Source organism: Thalassophryne amazonica, chromosome 8 (assembly GCF_902500255.1).
Source record: "Thalassophryne amazonica chromosome 8, fThaAma1.1, whole genome shotgun sequence".
Classification (NCBI taxonomy): domain Eukaryota; kingdom Metazoa; phylum Chordata; class Actinopteri; order Batrachoidiformes; family Batrachoididae; genus Thalassophryne; species Thalassophryne amazonica.
This window is the reverse complement of record NC_047110.1, coordinates 37,678,929-37,695,807: the sequence shown is the minus strand read 5'-3', so window position 1 is coordinate 37,695,807 and position 16,879 is coordinate 37,678,929.

The window sequence follows — 16,879 nt, the reverse complement described above, 5'->3', positions numbered from 1 at the left end:
ATATGTCATTCAAAGCGCATATTAAACAAATATGTAGGACTGCTTTTTTGCATTTACGCAATATCTCTAAAATTAGAAAGGTCTTGTCTCAGAATGATGCTGAAAAACTAATTCATGCATTTATTTCCTCTAGGCTGGACTATTGTAATTCATTATTATCAGGTTATCCTAAAAGTTCCCTGAAAAGCCTTCAGTTAATTCAAAATGCTGCAGCTAGAGTACTAACGGGGACTAGAAGGAGAGAGCATATCTCACCCATATTGGACTCTCTTCATTGGCTTCCTGTTAATTCTAGAATAGAATTTAAAATTCTTCTTCTTACTTATAAGGTTTTGAATAATCAGGTCCCATCTTATCTTAGGGACCTCATAGTACCATATCACCCCAATAGAGCGCTTCGCTCTCAGACTGCAGGCTTACTTGTAGTTCCTAGGGTTTGTAAGAGTAGAATGGGAGGCAGAGCCTTCAGCTTTCAGGCTCCTCTCCTGTGGAACCAGCTCCCAATTCAGATCAGGGAGACAGACACCCTCTCTACTTTTAAGATTAGGCTTAAAACTTTCCTTTTTGCTAAAGCTTATAGTTAGGGCTGGATCAGGTGACCCTGAACCATCCCTTAGTTATGCTGCTATAGACTTAGACTGCTGGGGGGTTCCCATGATGCACTGAGTGTTTCTTTCTCTTTTTGCTCTGTATGCACCACTCTGCATTTAATCATTAGTGATTGATCTCTGCTCTCTTCCACAGCATGTCTTTTTCCTGGTTCTCTCCCTCAGCCCCAACCAGTCCCAGCAGAAGACTGCCCCTCCCTGAGCCTGGTTCTGCTGGAGGTTTCTTCCTGTTAAAAGGGAGTTTTTCCTTCCCACTGTAGCCAAGTGCTTGCTCACAGGGGGTCGTTTTGACCGTTGGGGTTTTACATAAGTATTGTATGGCCTTGCCTTACAATATAAAGCGCCTTGGGGCAACTGTTTGTTGTGATTTGGCGCTATATAAAAAAAAGATTGATTGATTGATTGACCTATAACCTCTGTACACCATGTCATGCTTTGCAGTCAGATTTGAAGGAGCATTGTAGAGCTGTACACACCCCAAGTACATTTTGCGCTCTGTGTGCATTAGACTGTGCACTATGGATCATCAAGATAGGCCATTCCAGAGGTTTCCAACAGTTCTCTACAGGTCACTGGTGAGAATCCAGACCTCATTATTGCACAGTGAAACAGGGAGCAACAGAACTCTGAAGAGTTGGATCCTCCTGCAAAGCTATCAGCTTCAGTTAAACTTTATTATTATTTCTTCCATGGTTGGATACATATGACACAACGATGAAGAATGGACTGCAACAATTAGGCAAATTGATAAATTGGTCCCTTCAGTGTCCCTTTATCCTTGTGAAGATTTGTTTGGTTTCCCACTTCAGAACCTTGGCAGTAAAAAGAAATACAGACGTGGATAGTTTTCTGACTGTTTTATTGAGTTGACTTGGACATTTGTAGATTTTAAGATTAAAGTCAACATATCTGTTGTTGACATATCTGTCAACATATCCTAAATATGCCATTGAATGGCTCTCAGTATGCAGTGTGAACTAATATGATGCTTCATGTGACAAAAAGTTAAAGATCTGCAACAATTGTACACCATCTGATTTTAAAATATATTCAATCTGGCATAATGAAAACAGATTTTCAATAAAATCAAGAAAAGTGCGTAGCTCCATGTAAAAGAAATGTTATGCAAAGTTCCAAACACACCAGTAAACCAGTATAATCTGACTCACAGGTGTAATGTGGTGATACACATAGAAGCTCCTCAGTTTTCTTAAGCACACCTGCAGACTGAATCACACAAACACAACTGCTGCACTCACTCAACGTAATCCAGCTCTTCTCCTGCAGGCTGACCTTTAATCTCAGAGCCTGTGGGGATGTAGACAGAATGGGACACGTCTCGTTGCCATGTGATTCATTCATAAGCCTTGAAGTATTATTGTCTCCTGACCTGACCAAGTGTCGAGTTACCTCCGCCAATGAAGTTTGGGAAGGTTATGTTTTCGCACCTATTTATTAGTTTGTTAGTATGGTTGTTTGTGTGTTTGTGAACAGCCTGGTGCCCACAATTTCCATACATTGTAATGAGATTTTTACTGAAGATTCATATCCTGATAGGCAAGAAGTTCATAGGCCAAAGGTCAAAGTCAGGAAAAATCTTGGAAAATTCGAAAAATCCCTATCTTTAACATTCAACACATTTTAAAAATTCATACCTCTTCAAAAAAGATTAGTTTTCTTTCATATTTGACAACATTGTGGTATCCTTTATTGACTGACAAAGTTTGATCTGGATCTGATACAGATTATAGATTTTGTGGGCATTTAAATACCCCATTTGATGTATTTTTTACATTATATCTTAAACAAACATGCCCCAATCACTCTCATATTTGAAGATGAAGTGCAGAGTGGCACTCACTACTGCCTGACAAAGTCTGATCTGGATCTGATCCAGATTGTGGATTTTGTAGACATTTGAATTTAATATTGAAAAGCCTGTTTGGTGTACATTTTGCATTGCAACCAAAGGTGCCTCAGTCTCTCTTATTTTTCCTTTATCGATTTACCTACACTACCAAAATTTGATGGAGGTTCCAATTTTATGCCTGTTTGTCTACGTTCCTGTTATCAGTCAAAAACCAAGTGCCAAGGGTAAGTCCTGGGTAAGCCATGGTGAGGAGAGGGGCATACCAACCAACAGGACAGAAAACAGGACCTGTCAGACAGAATTCATGACCTCACTTTTTCTCAGAAATTTGCATGCAATCTAGCTCGAGGACTTGCAGACATGAACACAACTGCCAGTCAGAATGGATTGTGATAGTTCTTCCTTACACAAACCTTGAAAGTTACTGAGGATTGAAGTACTGGGGTCACCAGTGTTCATAGGAGGAGGTCTTTCTTATCTGAGGGTACTTTGAATATCATCCAGAGGTGTAGTAGTGCACGGCTTGATGGAAATTCTTGGCTGTACATGGAGCTGAGAAAGTGGGCTGTGAGGTCTGAGAGTGGACAAGGAAGCATTTATTTGAAGAATCTATCACCAGGAGACTTGTCACCTGTGGTCTTGTGTTGTTCAACCTGTGTGCAGAGGAATCAAAGTGCTTTGTTCCTCCAGACCTACAGCATGGTGGAAGATGGTTCAATCCTGACAGATGCCTGTGCTTTACTGTCACATTGGGTCGGCTACTTTGAGCAGTTGTACAAGGCTGATACTTCTGTGTATCAGCTTCTGCATCAGAAGTGTATCACACTTCTGATGTGATGATAGACATCTCCATTGCTAGAGTTCTTGTGACTGATTGTCCAGTCAGCTACAAACCACCAAATGTTCATGAGATTGCAAAGGCCATGAAGCAGCTGAGGGTGGGGGACACTCCAGGGATTTGTAACATTGGAGCTGAGCATCTCCAGGTGGGCGGCTATGCTATTCTCCTGGAATTACAAACAGTCATTGTTTCAGTCAGGGAAATGGGTATTATCCTAACAGATTGGAAGCAAGGACCTGCCCCAATCTAGAAAGAAGTGTGATCACATGGATGGCAACAACTGGGCTGTCCTCTGGGCCTCCTGAGAATGTGAGGAATCCTCAAGAAGTTGCTGGACATCACAACCAGTCAATACACAGAAACTATGTGCTGTATGGAGCGGAGGCAGAGACTGAGTTTTTCCCATTGAAAACTGGTTCTCATCAGGGATGTTCTTGCTTCCATCCTGTGCAGTGCTTGCATTAAGTGGGTGCTGGATGGGGCTGTGGTTGTGATTGATGAAAGTGTACCTTTTGAATTAAAGCTAAAAGTTTAGAATTCAGTTGCATCTGTATTGTTTCAATTCAAATCCATAGTAGTGATGTAAAGATGCAAAATTACAAAAAACGTGTCACTTCAAATTTATTAACAATGTATTTACCATCGCATGTACTGCACACCTGATATGAGTGAGGCTTGGGGTTCAGAAGAAAAAAAAGAGATAAAGATGACTTTGGATTATTTTTTTACTCGTTTGGTATATCACTGGACAGCTCACATTGTATCATTTAATAATATATATATATATCCTTCAAAATATGTTATATAAATACTTTTAAACTCACCGGCTCTAAATCTTATCCATATCGCGTGAGTCAGAGCTCTGTAGTTATAGCAGTCAGACACAGCAGTCATATGAGAGTTTGTGTGTGACTTTCATTACTATAGCAACTGATGTGGATTAGACAGTGGATGAGGACTGCAATACAAAATACAGAAACTGGATCTTGTCACTTGCTATATATCATGTTGACAGTCAATCAGTGAAATCAGATCTGAATCAGATATGCTTTAAATCCAATTTGAAGTGGCAGTCTGAACAAAATAGATAAGGCTAATCTGTAGAGTTGGTTTTGAATTCTGCTCATGCTACCTGTCTGCATCCTTGGACAAGACACACTCTCTCCTTCATGTTTTGAAATCTGGAGATAAGCACCACCCCAATGCACCTCAGGGCCTGTTCAAAACTTAATACATATAAACATGTGGTGTTTCAGAAGTTGTGTTTAGTCCCGGGGTCTGCGTGTCCCAACAGGCTCAGACTCATGTAGCGAAAATGAGAAGAAACAGGGCCCAGAACTGCGCGGGAGAACCTCAGTCACCATTTAATCAGAAAAAAAAGAAGAAAACCACCACTGTTTTCTATCCAAGGGCTTCTGCTGTTAAAATGCAGGAGAAGTACACCTGAATTTGTACTTACAGTCCTGGAAATGTCATTTATTTGTGAGTTAGCTGGCTTTAAAACACCGACTTCAATAACTGAAGTAGAACATTGTAAAGACTTCTTTGTATTGTGGCACTGTTTGAGAACAGTTAGCTGGCTTTAAAACACCGACTTCAATAACTGAAGTAGAACATTGTAAAGACTTCTTTGTATTGTGGCATTGTTTGAGAACACACAAGTTTAATTCCACTTATATATATATATATATATATATATATATATATATATATATATATATATATATATATATATATATATATATATATATATATATATATATAGGCAAAGTCAGAGAGGTGAGATTCAGATGATTTGGACTTGTGCAGAGGAGGGACCCAGGATATACAGGGAGAAGGATGCTGAGGATGGAGCCAGCAGGCAGGAGGAGAAGAGGGAGGCCAAAGAGGAGCTTTATGGATGTGCTGAGGGATGACATGCAGGTGGTTGGTGTGACAGAGGAAGATACAGAGGACAGGGTGAGATGAATGAATAAATGAATGGATTTATTCGGCACACACACACAAATCCGAAAGAACAGAAACATACAAATAACATGAATGTTATATAAACAAAGCCTGTGAATCCAAAAGGGTGTGGGCAGAAGCAAAGCTTCAACGCCCACCCCTGCTAGTACAAGTCCAACAATTATAACAGTCATAATAACATAAACACAAATTCACAACACACTACATATCAACACACAGACATACACTTCAATATTCAATTACACTTCAATTCATGTATATTATGTATATATATAAAGCGCCAAATCACAACAAACTTGGCCCAACTCACTCCACTCAAATAAGGACCAACCTTGCCGACCCCCAGAGCAAGCACTAGGCAACTGTGGTGAGGAAAAACTCACCACAGATGGAAATGATTGATCTGCTGTGGCGACCCCTAACGGCATCAGCCGAAAGAAGAAGAATTTGCAACACAATTTACATAAATAACTTAAAAATAAAATTAACACACAAGCAGCAGGAACATACAATTTTAAACTCATGACTTTAACACAAACTCACTATAAATAAAATGATAAAGATGAAAATAGAATTATAACTAATTCATTAATTATAAATACTCGAAAACAATAAATGATGGCCTTGGTGGCAAGTGTTCCACTTTGGCGTTGATATAATAATAATAATAATAATAATAATAATAATAATAATAATAATAATAGGGATAAGAATAAGAATTATTTCCTTCATTTGTCATTCTACATACATATAATTTAAATTGTCTGCTGCATTTAACCCATTCTAATTACAGTTAGACACAATCCAACCAGTAGGAGCAGTTGGCAGCCATAGTGCATCAACTCCAGATGTAGAGACACTGCCTTGGTCAGGGGCAGAGAAAGGAGCAGACCCTAAATATGCATGTTTTTGATTTGGATGGAAGGTGAAATGGTTTTTGAGTCATCATGTAGGAAGCATATACAGTGTTAAGGTGTTGCAGGTGACATGACTATCTGAGTGATTAGTATGAAACTGGAAATTAAAGGGGTGATGAGCAATGTCATAAGCACATATGCCCCCTCACCCAAGTGAGTAGCATGGAGGAAAAAGAAGACTGTTGGTGTGAGTTATATGAGGTGATAGAGAGTGTACACATGGAAGAAAGATTGTGGCAGACCTCAATAAGCATTTTGGTGAAAGGAACAGAGTTGATGAAGAAATGATGGGTCGATATGGTGCCATGGAAGGGACTGCTTCAGGGGAGATGGTGGTGAATTTTGCAAAGAAGCTGAAAATGGCTGTGGTGAATCAGCCCAGTTTCACGTTTTTTTTTTTTTGTTTGTTTTTTTGTGCTCCTGTGACAAAATGAGTCAAATTTTCATGATGGTTTTTTTTTTTTTAACTCACTATTCCTAACCCTACTCCTACCCCCAACTGTAACCTTAACCATAACCTAATCTTACTCTTTCCCCCCACCCTAACTATAACCACTCCCGACCCCCACCCCCCCTTTTAATTTCATGCAGCCATCACAGAATGAATTAGAATGAATTTGTGCTGCCGTGATGAAAATGATGCACTTTTCATCACAATATCACAAACCAATAGATTAATGTGTATTTTGTGCAGCTGAATCACGACTTGCCGTGAGACCAGGTTGGGTGAATACATATTTTAAGAAGGAGGAGCACAAGTCAACATGTAATAGATGAACAAAGTCCACACAGTTGGAATACTGTATGTTTTCTGCATGAGATGTAACCTGAAAGAAGCTGGAGACTGTAGCTAGACAGCATTGTATAGTGGATTGTAGGATGACTTTGGAGGTGACAAAAAGGATAGAAAAGTGAGAGCTACACCAAAGGTTAGAGGGAAGAAGCTGAAAGAGGAAGAATGTTGTGTGAAATCCAGGGACAGGATGAGACAGGCACTGGACAGAGATGAAGAGATACTGGACAACTGGACAACTAAAGCAGAAGAGGTGAGTGAAAGAGCAAAGATGGTACTGGGTGTGACATCTGGACAGATGAAGGAAGACAAGTAGACTTTGTTGTGGGATGAGTAATTACAGGAAAATAATATAAGAAGGAAGATGGTGGCTAAAACGAATGGGATAGTTGGAGAGATGATGAAACTCGTCAAGAGTAAAAGAAGATGCAGCTTAAAGTGAAGTAAAGTGAAGCTAAGAAAAGCTGTATGGTGAGTTGTATGTGAAGTTGACCCCTAAAGGAGAAAAAGGAATATAGCTTTAAAGGAAAGCATTCCAGGCTTTCTAAAGAGATGAAAATCTGTGAGCCACAATGTGGATTCATGTTAAGAAAAAGCACTGTAGATGCCACTCTGAGAGTATTGATGGAGAAATACAGAGCAGGCAAGAACGAGTTGCATTGTGTTTTTGTGAATTTAGAGAAAGCCGATCATAGGGTGCTAAGAGAAGAGTTGTGGTTTTGTATGAGGAAGTCTGGAGTGTCAGAGATGCATGTGAGTGTGGTGTAGGGTAAGTACGAGGAATGGTGTATGCATTCAAAGTGGTTACACCAAGGATCAAATCTGAGCACTTTGTTGTTTGCAAAGGTTAACAGATGGGATGGGATGGACGAGATCAGACAGGAGTCTCTGTAGTGAGAGTAGAGAGCAGGTTGAGACTAGCCTGGAGAAGTAGGGATGTGTTCTGGAGAAAAGGGGGATAGCAGTGAGTTGAAACTAACAGAGTACATGTGAATGAGTTAGAAGAATGTTGGAATGATGAAGTTGCAATGATTAGAGGTGGTCAAGATATGAGAGTTTAAATATTTGCGAACAACTCTTCCAAGTAATGGAGAGTGTGGTAGAGAGGTGAAGAAAAGAGTGCAGGCTGTTGTGTGGGCCGCCAGAAGAGGAGGTACTGCTGGCCCACCACCAGAGGGCGCCCTGCCTGAAGTGCGGGCTTCAGGCACGAGAGGGCGGTGCCGCCACAGACACAGCCGGGAGTGACAGCTGTTACTCATTATTTCCTGACAGCTGTCACTCATTCTTCATCATCTCACTCCATAAAACCCAGACGTCATCTCCACCTCATCGCCGAGATATCGTACTTCTTTGGAGGTAATATCCTCAGCCATTTGTGTGTACAATATAATCTGTATATTGTGAGTGTTTGCAGGAGTACCGGTCCCTCTGTCTGTGGAAGCTGAGTGAGTGCTGGACAGCACTCTTTTCCCCTGAGGAATCACTGCGGTACTCTGCAGAATATTGTGTTAGAGGTGGAGGTAGCATTCCCACCGTTGTTGTTACGGGGTGTACACACACCCACACTTGACTGTCTTTGTTCTCGCCAGCAGTACCAGATCCGACAGTCGGGGACGGTGATCACCTGGGAATTCGGGAGTTGGCGGCTCCAGTATTCACCAGGTTCAGTGGCGGCGGAAATCGTGTGGTTCCGGCTCATCTCAGGACAGACGTCTTCTATCCTCGAGCCTGCCCACACGTCACCTTTGTAATTTGACTGTAATTATATTCTGAGATTGTCTGTATTTCGTTGTGCACATTTCACAACATTAAATTGTTACTTTTTGGCTCATCTATTGACCGTTCATTTGCGCCCCCTGTTGTGGGTCCGTGTCACTACACTTTCACAACACAGGCAGGGTGAAGTGGGTGGAGAGAAGTGTCAGGAGTGATTTGTTTTGAGGGATATCTGCAAGAATGAAAGGGAGTTTACAAACCAGCTATGTTGTATGGCTTACGTAGATGCAGTGGCAACAACAAAAAGACAGGAGGCAGAGCTGCTGACATTTCTGTGATTTTATTTGGGAGTGACTAGGATGGACAGAATTTGGTATTAACAGAGGGTTGTGGAAGTAGGATGGTATGGAGACAAAGTCAGAGAGGTGAGATTGAGATGGTTTGGACATGTGCAGAGGAAGGATCCAGGGTATACAGGTAGAAGGATGCTGAGGGTGTAGCCAACAGACATAAGGAGAGTAGGGAGGCACCCCCCAAGATGAGGCATCTCAAAGAAATGTCTGTGTATATGTATATATATATATATATATATATATATATATATATATATATATATATATATATATATATATATATATATATATATATATATATATATATATATATATATATATAATATTTGAGACAGAGAGTTTTTGTTTTGGGGGGAAGGATGCTGTTGGTTTTCTTGGGCACAAGCGGAGGGGCTTCAAAAAAAAAAGTCTGGGAACCAGGGCCCTAGCCCTAATTGGCACACTTCAGACCTCAAACAGTTCACACATAGACCCCCAGTTACCCCAGTCTTGGATCGATCTTGGATTGAAGGATGGACAGCTGGATCCCTTAGACATACTTTTTTTTAATTCTGAGACTTACAAAATGATAACATTTACTGTTTTTGAGTTGTTGTGTTTACATCCTGAAAGGGATGAACTCATTTATCGAAAGATCTGACAATCAATGTCTTTTGTGCTATCTATTTATTTACTTACTGCATTTTAAAATGAACATGTCGAAGTTTTCCCAAAACTTAGGATAAATACAGTTGTGTTCAAACGTTTACATACCCTGGTGATTTTGTCCTGATAACATGCACACAAGTTGGGACAAACAGGTTTGAATGGCTACAAAAGTTAACCATCCTCACACATGATCTGTTTTCTTGTAATCAGTCTGTGTGTATAAAAGGTCAGTGAGTTTCTGGGCTCCTGACAGACCCTTGCAACTTTCATCCAGTGCTGCACTGACGTTTCTTATTTATGAGTCTACAGGAAAGCAAAAGAATTATCAAAGAAAAGGTAATTAAACTGTATAAAACAGGAAAGGGATATAAAAAGATATCCAAGGGACTGAGAATGCCAATCAGAATTCTGTTAGAACCAGTCCATGGTCAGGCAGACCAACAAACATTTCAGCAACAACTGCTAGGAAAATTGTTTGGGCTGCTAAGAAAAACCCACAAATAACTTCAGCTGAAATGCAAAACTCACTGAAAAAAGTGGTGTGGCTGTTTCAAGATGCACAATAAGGAGGCACTTGAAGAAAAATGGGCTGCATGGCTGAGTCGCCAGAAGAAAGCCATTACTATGCAAATGCCACAAAGTATCCCACTCACAATGCACCAAACAGCACAGAGAACATAGTCATCTGGAGGGATGAGACCAAAATTTTACTTTTTGGTAACAACCACAAACATTACATTTGGAGAGGAGTCAACAAGGCCTATGACGAAAGGTACACCATTCCTACTGTGAAGCACGGAGGTGGATTGCTGATGTTTAGGTGATGTGTGAGCTACTTGGTCAAAATTGATGGCAGGATGAATGCAACATGTTATCAGAAAATAATGGAGGAAAATTTGCACTCATCAGCCCGGAAGCTGCGCATGGGACAAACTTGGACATTCCAACATGACAATAATCCCAAACACAAGGCCAAGTCGACCTGCCTTTGGCTACAGCAGAATAAAGTGAAGGTTCTGGAGTGGCCATCTCAGTCTCCTGACCTCAATATCATTGAGCCACTCTGGGGAGATCTCAAACGTGCAGTTCATGTAAGACAGCCCAGGAATTTAAGGGAACTGGAGGCTTTTTGCCAAGAAGAATGGGCAGATTTACCATCAGAGAAAATAAAGAGCCTCACCCACAACTACCACAAAAGATTCCAATTTGTCACTGATGTTAAAGGGGGCAATGCACAGTATTAAGGACTGGGATATGTAAATGTTTGATCAGGGTCATTTGGGTATAGTCAGGCTCACAATGCTTTTTTGTTCAGATTTTATGGAGATTAGCAAAACTATGCATTTTGGGATCTGAAAACCAATATTTGCATTTGCACAGATCCCTTTATGGCCACCATTTTGGATTTTCACAATGGCCACTGTAAAATCAGGATTTTCAACCTAGAAAGTTAATTCATAAGCTAATTATATATTCAAAAGACCAAGGAATCCCCCCAATATATACCCTAAATCACTGTCATCACTTCCAACATTATAGTCTTCATCATTTTCGCATTCTGAGTCACATAAGCAGAGTTCTGTGCATGGTAGGTTATTCCTTTTGCATGAACATCTCTGTGTGGAGCAGTTTGCATTGGAATCTCACCAACTCAATGATGGCCTGTGGTGCAGGAAGGACCTCTGTGGTAACTGGCAGCAATTGACCACTTATGTCCTTATGGTCACCAAAATTCAGTGGACCAAAAGGCTGTTGCTGCATGATGGTGGCTTGGTACTATACCCGGCTTTGTAATTGCACACGTTTGGTGTGTTCAAGTGCACCGAATGTAGGCTGTAATCTGTTGCTTTCAGCAAGTTGTTTGCAGAATAGATGCCATCTGAGATCAGGTATACTGGTGATATGGACACCCTTGAGACAGCATCTTTGGCAAACAAACTTTGCGAATTCGTCTTTCACCTCTTGTGTAAGATTTCCCTCAGCTGGTAGTTCCATGAATGCTCTTGGTAAGGCCATGTTAGGCTTTATGTACTGCTGAAATCATGTTGGTTTAACTATCCCAGAGAATTTACCAATATTGTCCGATCCAGTAAATGCATGAAACATAGGTAAAGCTTGTGCCTTCTCCTTGCCTACATCGGGAAAAGACATTCACACATGCCACCAAAGGATTCACTGGGGCCAAAAACAGAAGAAAAGCCATTTAAATGAACTTTCTAGATCAATTAGAAGCTGAGATATCTGAAAATCCTGTATTTTACGGTAGCCATTTTGAAAATCCAAAATGGTGGCCATAGACGGATCTGTGCAGATGCAAACATTGGTCTTCAGATCCTGGTTTTATAAGCTTTCTAAAAATGTATAGCTTTGCTAATCTCCAGAAAAATTGGAATGATACTTATTTTATTAACATAGTGAACCTGACTAGTAGTTTCTGTTGTCATTATGATTTAAAAAGTGTAAACACAGTTGACAATAACTGGCTTCACACAACCACTAACCATGAGTGACAAAAAAGATTTTGTGTTATTATCCGTATTTTCTGAAAAGTTGATTTAAAAACTTGAACTGTGTTTGCTTGTCTAATATCATTTGATAATCTATAATCTTGAAATCCATTGAGCAGGGCTCTACAACTTCATCTTCCCCCTAGGAGGAGCCAGCAGACGAGCACTCTGGGACCACAGGGTGTGTGCTGTGCTGGCACATACATCTCAATACCTTTTGCAAGATAAGTACTTAGTATTTTATATGTTAACAGCAGAATCTTAAAGTCTGCCTTCACATGAACAGAGAGCTAGAGAAGCCACCACCAGGGTTAACCCTCTGGGGCCGACGCTGTCGTATATGACGGCTAAGACTAAGCTTTACTAAATTATAAATAACTTTTTAATGATATGAGATAGAAACTTACTTTTCTTTTTGCTGAAAAGTTAACTCTGCGGACTTTCGAGTCAGTCATCGGCCATCTTTGTACTCCTCATAGAAGCTGTGTGATGATGTGTGCAATGTGAGTGTCCAATCGGAATTGGTTCACCGTCACATGGTTTTCCAAAATCCAATCGTAGGGCAGATTTACCTCACGTGAAAAGCCAAACATCGTTTTCAGGAATGATATGTTACTAGTTGGCCCGTTTGAATAGACCCTGGGTGCTCCAATGAGTACATACGCACAGCGAAAGTGAGCAGACGGAGAGCCTCTGATGACAGTCTCACGTGCTCAAACAAAGAGTGTGTAACTATCAGGCTTGCTCCACTAGTTTGCATGTGAATGTTACTGGATAACTCTGTTGCTTTCTCTGCGTAAATCACTGTTTACCATATCAATGGACAACAAAACGCATAGACCATTTTGTATATATTGTTCAAAATGTGCATTTGTGTTTATTGTTTGAACCTTTTTGTTGTACAGGCTTTCACACAAGACCTCAAATTACCTTTATAAAGTGTCATAACAGTTGTTTATTATAGTTTGCTGTGTGTTTTGAATAAATGTGTGTGGAAAATGATTTTTTGCTTTATTTTTTCCTTGCCTATTTTTGATTGTAAACCTTTATTACGCTTATAAAACACAACAAAACATATATATTCTGAAAGCACAGGTTGTCCTGAAAAAAAAAGAGACATAAAACTTGATTGTGGGATGCAGGGAGAGCTGTTAACAGGAATAATAAAACATTTTTGCCAGGCGAGTGAAGTGTCCAAAATATTCCCTAGGACCCCAGAGGGTTAAACAATATGATGAAAATCTCTCAAGCACCCATGTTCTTGTTGTTTTATGTAGTAAACCAGAAACTAAAACTCTACAGTCGTCAATTCTAGAAGAAACAAATGCATGATTCAACATGTAAGCAACAACCATAGAAAAACAACTTAATCTTATCACTGCAATGTTACAAATATAAAATAGGGCAGTCCAGATCACCACTGAATCAAAAGAGAAACGCTGGCCAAAAGTCACACCAAATACTTACAATTCTATTACAGTGTTGAATGATACAGTCACGAAGATAAAGTGTGAAATGTTCAAATGCATTTTTTTTTTTTTTTGGTCTGGCAAGATCATCTAAGTTTTATCAGAATTCCAAAGCAGCACTTCACAGTGGATGACATCCATCTTTTTCCTGCGGGTTTCACTCACTAGGTGCCCAGGAGCCGACAGGAGCCACTGGTTTTTAGAAAGCAGCTCATTAAACTCGTCCTAATCACTTGGCTGGGAGGCTGTGCATGTCTGTGTGTATATGTATCAGCAGACTCTGGAACAGTCGTTCCCCCCGTGGGTCGATGTCTGCCCACCAGTGGTTGTCTGAGTGCTGCTATTTAGGGTTCTGCCATGGGAGGTTATTACCGCTGAAGTGGGGTCAACCCGGAGCTGGGGCCATGTTGCTAGATAATTGAGGTCCTTGTTATGGTGGTCAGATTTTACAGACCGGGTTTTAAATTGTCTCATGAGGCCATTTTTTCCACATTCAGCAGAGACTGATTGTAATTATTTGATAGTCCACTCATTTAGTTGAGTTACAGCTCTCCGCGGAATTGCACGCCTTAGATTCACAGCTTCTCTGGAACACAGTGTCCCAATTGTTTTTACTGTCATTTGGGGTTGGGCACTATTAACGATGCTTGGAGTGCACAAAATGAACAGACTGTATGAAGGATTTGTTATTTTGAAAGAGTCTTCTGTGTAGAGAAGCAGAAAACATTCAACCTGAAGTGAACACTGGTTATTTTTGACACCGTTAACTCTCAAGAATATAGCCTTGGAGAATGGACCCTTCTAAATGTGACAGCGGACTTTTTTTTTCTGAAAATATTTGGGGTTTCCCAATTTTTGTGTTACACTACAAAACTTGTAACATTCCCTTTTATATTTGTGCTCTACAACACTTAGGTTACAGTACATTTATTATATGAATGAGTCTTAGTTTGAATTTCATACAAGAGCAACTTAAGAAACTCATGCCGTATGACTCGTGAAGGCAAGTTTCTTTCCCTTTTGTGAGCAATCTTTTTATGAATTGTTCATTTGTGTCCTTGTTCATTCCCATTTGTAGGCTACTGATGTACTCTGTCCTCATCTCACAGCTCAGCTTGCCAATTTGTCACAGCTGACTGAAGGCCCAACATACATTTCAGCTCATTTGGCTCCCTATTTGTGGTACTCACGGCACTCAAAATAATTCACACCTCATTTCCACAAACGTCTGACTATATATCCCTGACAACTGTTTATCCATTTACAGTTGTATGTAAAAGTTTGGGCACACCTGATGATTTCCATGATTTTCCTTTTTTTAATCATTGGTTGGTTTAGTAGATCCTCCTTTTGCAGAAATAACAGCCTCTAAACACTTCCTGTAGCTTGCATTGAGAGTCTGGATTCTGGTTGAAGGTATTTTGGACCATTCCTCTTTACAAAACATCTCCAGTTCAGTCAGGTTTGTTGTCCAAGCATGGAGAGCCCATTTCCAGAACATGGTACTTGTTTCTCTGCATGAATGCCTTTAGTAGGTTTTGAGCAGTGTTTAGGGTCATTGTCTTGTTGAAAGATCCAGCCCTGGTGCAACTTCAACTTTGTCACTGATTCATGAACATTGTTCTCAAGAATCTGCTGATATTGACTGGAATCCATGTGACCCTCAACTTTAACAAAATTCCCACTACCTGCACTGGCCACAGAGCCACACAGCATGATGGAACCACCTCCAAATTTTACTGTACGTAGCAAGTGTTTTTCTTGGAATGCTGTGTTCTTTTTCAGCCATACATACCGCCCATTGTTATGTCCAAATAACTCCATTTTAGTTTCATCAGTCCACAGCACTTTATTCCAAAATGAAGCTGGTTTGTCCAAATGTGCTTTAGCATACCTCAAGACACTCTGTTTGTGGCTTGTACACAGAAAAGGCTTCCTCTGCATTACAGCATCATACAGCATCTCCTTGTGCAACGTGCACTGTATAGTTCACCGATGCACAGATACCCTATCTGCAGCAAGACATGTTTTAGGTCTTTTTAGCAGGTCTGTGGGTTGACTATGACTGTTCTCACCATCCTTCACTTCAGCTTATCTGAGATTTTTCTTGGCCTGCCACTTTGGGTCTTAACTAGTACTGTGCCTGTGGTCGTCCATTTCCTCACTATGTTCCTCACAGTGGAAACTGACAGCTGATATCTTATTGTATCCTTCCCCTAAACCATGATGTTGAACAATCTTTGTTTTCAGGTAATTTGAGAGTTGTTTAGAGGCTCCCATGTTGCCACTCATTAGAAGAGATGCAAATAGGGGAAACATTTGCAAATGGCCACCTTAAATACCCTTTCTCATGATTGGATTCACCTGTATAAGGAGGTCAAGGGTCAATGAGCTTACCAAACCAATTTTGTGTTCCAATAATTAGTGCTAAATGTATTCAAATCAACAAAATGACAAGGGTGCCCAAATTTATGCACCTGCCCAATTTTGTTTAAATAATTATTGCACACTTTCTGTAAATACTAGAAACTTAATTTCACTTCTCAAATATCAGTGTGTTCATCTGCTATATGATATATTTAACTGAAATTTCTGATCCAGGCAACCAATGATTTATAAAGGAAAATCATGAAAATTTCAGGTGTGCCCAAACTTTTGCATACAACTGGATTTATACAGAAGCCTCTGTGATGTCCAATGTATGTGCAAAGCTCCTCTTTAAGGTTTTTAGTCTGTAATTTGTCTCAAGTACACTGAAAAAAACCCTGAATATTTACAGTAGATTTCACAGTATGTGCTGTGTCAGGAAGCTAGCTGTGGTAACCTAGCAAGCTTTGGAAATCTACCAAGGTTGCTCCCACAAATCAGTTGCTTGACTGTTGAAAGTCAAACGGTGTAGTTGTAGAATTGAAAATGAATTAAATGTGTTTAACACATTTACAGTTATACCAACTAGATTGAAGCTAAAAAAAAAAAAAGAAATGTGATATTGGCCTGAAGACTTTGTGTCTCTGCCAACCCCCAGTGTAATAATCATTGTGGAGTCTAGTTTCCAAGTTTTTAATTGGGAAAACTAGTTTTAGATAGAAAAAAGGTAACCAAGAACAATTTGTGTGTAAGTCATGATTTTATTGGATTGGAAAAGATATGAGAAAGATGTGAATTTTAGTGACAATGGCATGAAGCCTA